At 41.5% G+C, this 4,132-nt stretch overlaps 1 non-coding gene across 1 annotated transcript; it reads right to left on the minus strand.

Annotated features, from left to right (window-relative positions):
• Positions 1–632: 632 nt before the first annotated feature.
• LOC147793245 (small nucleolar RNA Z247) lies at positions 633–772 on the minus strand. The gene has a single exon (XR_015420519.1). It is a non-coding gene; the product is annotated as a small nucleolar RNA Z247 (small nucleolar RNA).
• Positions 773–4,132: the final 3,360 nt, after the last annotated feature.

Consider the following 4,132-nt stretch of genomic DNA (forward strand, 5'->3'; position numbering starts at 1 on the left):
AATGCCAAGGATGGAATTCAAAAAATACGTCATTATCACGAGAAAATTTATGAACAGAAAGAAGATGTTTGGAAATTTCAGGCACATGCAAAATATTACGCAACGCAAGAGGACGAGTAGCAGTATTAATTAGAGAATGACCAGTATGCAAAACACGCAAACCTGCTCCATTGCCGACTTGAACTTGTTCACCTCCATGATAACGTTCACGCACAGCGAGACGATCCAGGTCACTGGTGATATGGTCCGTAGCGCCTGTGTCGCTGTACCAATTTGGGTCAATCTTGTAAGAGGAAGTAGCCGCCAGTGTCGTAGGAGGAGCAGAAGAAGGTTCATCTTGATAGGACTCATCCATCCTATGCCAGCAGCGGATAGTAGTATGCCCCACTTTGCCGTAGATCTGGCAGGAAGGACAAGCAGAAGGGCCACGACGATCACCAGCAGGACGAGAGGGTGCATAACCTTGAGAACGACCACGACCACGATCCCTACGCCCACGATTCTTCTGCTGACCACCACGACTAGCATAATTGGCAGAAGATCCAAGATTTAACTGAAGTTCAGCACGACCAGTATAATTGGCCGAAGATCCCGGATTTAACTGAAGTTCAGCCTGGTGTTGTAGTTGGCGAGCTTCATACGTCATTAGATGTGCAAACACATCATCAAGGGTGAGGGCTTCACTCTTGGTAGTCATTGAGGTGACGAAGGGATCATAGTCAGGGCCAAGACCAGCGAGAAGATACGCGGACACATCATCATCCTGCAAGGCAGAGCCGGCGGTGGCCAGCTCGGTGGCTAGCCCTTTGATCTTGCAAAAATAATTTGCAGCAAATTGATCTCGTTTCTTGGACGTGGCGAGCTCAACACGAATCTGAGTAGTGCGAGCACGAGTTGACGATGAAAACATCCGCTGCAGGGTATCCCACGCCTCCTTGGACATAGTAGCGGCAACCACATCATGAAGAATCTCCTCAGACATGGAGGAGAGAAGGCCGCTAATGACTTGTTGATCCTGATCATACCACTGATTATAGGCCGGATTAGAGACCAGCTCAGCACCAGCAGTAGTTGAGGAAGGGATCAGCTTGGCAGGTGCAACATTGGTGCCATCGAGGTAGCCCATAAGCTTCGTACTCCGTAGGTAGGGGAGGAGCTGGGCACGCCATATGATGAAGTTGTTTTTGGTTAGACGAATTGTGACAACATGGTGTAGAGGGATTGGGCCAAAAGTCGCCATGGAAGTTGAGACCATAAGCTTCGTACTCCGTAGGATGGTGGATGGAGAGGAGGAAGAAGACATGGCAAGGAGTTTAAAAAATAAACCTTAGCTCTGATACCATGTTAGATTGAATGGCACGATGACCTATATGGGTCACGACCTCATGTATTTATAGATGCGTATAATGAAGATTACATTCCAAATCTATGATTTGGTAACAAACCATAAAATCATAGATTTGGTAACAAACCCTTCAAATCATAACAACTAGTAAATCTTAGACTATTTTAGTATATAGAGTTATGATCTATTTTAGGTTTAACAGTGTTTGACCCAGTATAACAGAAAGGACGCTGGGACACGAAAAGAGGTGGATTGGGGGGTCTCTTGCCAAATGCCCTACTTAATCATTTCCATTCTAGAAAATACGTGCACAGACAGAAAGTGACTTCTTTTTCCTAAGAGATCGATGCCAAGTGTGCTTCACACCCAGTGATTCCAAATACATATGTCACTCGCAACTAACTTGGCCTCGTTGTATTTGTAACTAAATAGACCTGTGTTGTAGGTACGCCTGAGACGTTACAACACCGTAGGAGCGTGAGACAAGCCAAGCAGGACTCACAGGGAATGGAGGAGAAAGGAAAATGGCGATGGAAACGACGTCAGCGAGTTTGAAATCACGAAGAAGTTGTGGGGGAGAAGAATGATCCACCAGCTCCTCCCCTTGACACACATGTCGTGCCTGCAACCAACGACTCCCTTCAGCTTTGTTGAGCTTGACTCATTTTCACACCGTTCCTTACATCAATATAAGGCCCAATTTCAAATTTTAAGTTTCGCTAAGAAATTAGAATTACTAAGGAAATTAGATGATTTTTCTAATAGGCGCACATAGACGTCACTTGGGCCAACTTCAAGAGACGTAATCAAGTATTCGTATTTAGGGAGAACGGCTAACCAAGTAAGTGGTCTTGCTATCGTCTCAGTCCGAAGACTTGCCTTATGACTGATGACATATGCCTAGTGGACCTTGCACGTGCCATTTATGCTTTATGTTATGTGATGATGTAATGATTTTGTATGATGATGTGACGAGATTATGTGATGATGTATGGTGTTATATGATGATGTGATGATGCTATATGATGGTGTGATGTTGTTATATGATGATGTGATGATGCATATGATGATTTGAGATGATGACATGATGATGATGTGATGATGCATATGATGATTTGAGATGATGGCATGACGATGACATGATATGATGACATGATGATGATGAAATGACTTAATATGATGATGTAAGATGCATGATGATGAGATAACTTAATAGGATGATGGGAATAAAGCCTCCTGCAGTTGAGCCCCACTAGACCTTACATACATGAAAATAAAAAATGTTTCGACTTCATTTGTTGTAACACTAAATCAAAAGCATGCAACTAAAAGGTGCAACACATCAATAAAAACAAGAAAAGTACCTAAACTTCAAAAGGATCGCTCAAGACCATTAAGCGTTCAAAAATAAGCATGTTGGCACAATGAGCAATCAAACAATTACATTCCATTTCTCCTATTCGAAGTCCTGAGAAATAAAGTAACTACAAGGTGCAATACAGGAATAAAAACAAGAAAAGTACCTGAACTTCAAAAGGATCGCTCGAGACCATTAAACGTCCAAAAATCAGCATGCTAGCATAATAAGCAATCAAACAATCACGTTTCATTTCTCCTACTCATAGTCCTAAGAAATAGAGCAACTACATGGTGCAACGTAGAAATAAAAACAAGAAAAGTACCTGAACTTCAAAAGGATCGCTCAAGATCATTAAGCGTCCAAAAATCAACATGCTAGCACCATAAGCAATCAAACAGCCATGTTCCATTTCTCCTCTTCATAGTCTTGAGAAATAAAGCAACTACAACGGAGGAATAAAAATAAGACATCCCATCATTCATGGCTTGCTCCCACTTGGTTGAATCCTCCAACTATAGGATCTCATCAAAGGGCTCTGGTTCCCCTTCATAGTAACCAACCGATAGTATAATGAAAGTGAATATCTATCTGGTACTCTGATAGTCTTGGATGATCTTCTCAACATCTACTCAGGTGTCACTTGCTCCGCTTCTGGTTCCTCATCAACATTTTCAGAAGTTTCTTGAGTTTCTGCAACAACATCACCCTGTGAATTATTCTGCAACTCAACCTCAACTTCCACTTGCTTCGTTGTCCCGGAACCTTTCTTAAATTATTTGACAGTCTTTGTGAAGCTAACTCGTTTTTGTTTGCTCATAGCGCAATTCTCACAAGGACTCATATCAACAAATTTCAGACATTCTAAAACTCATTTCGTAGCCAGCATCTTCATTTCGTTAATACCCATATGTCCAAGTATATTATGTCATAGACTTGAATTTGAAGCACTTTCAGCAACAATAGTCATGTTTATACACCCTACAGTGGCGTATAGCGTTCAAGATTTTGTGCCACGAGCTACCACCATGGCACACTTCACGAATAAACTCTTTCCAAACTCAGCTGCATAACCTGTGTTATTCAACTGATCAATAGAGATCTGGTTCTTCTTGAGACCAGGAATATATCTGACATCCATTAATGTCAATTGATTCCCTGCTGGAGTTTGTATGCAAACATCTCCCTTTCCTTCAATCTCCAAGGTTTTGTTGTCGGCAAGATACACTTTCCCAAAATTTTCTGATTTGAAATTTTGAAACAATTCTTGATTTGGAGATGAATGAAATGATGCACCTGAATCCAAAATTGTAAGGATCGGGCTGACTCGATGACTCCAAAAGATAGGTAAATTTTTCGCGAATTAAAACAATTAAAATTTAAAATATAATTTACATTACACCAAAATAGTGTGCGCACATTAGTAATTT

This window comes from Cucurbita pepo, chromosome 3, assembly GCF_057944985.1.
Source record: "Cucurbita pepo subsp. pepo isolate OVF chromosome 3, ASM5794498v1, whole genome shotgun sequence".
Lineage (NCBI taxonomy): Eukaryota > Viridiplantae > Streptophyta > Magnoliopsida > Cucurbitales > Cucurbitaceae > Cucurbita > Cucurbita pepo.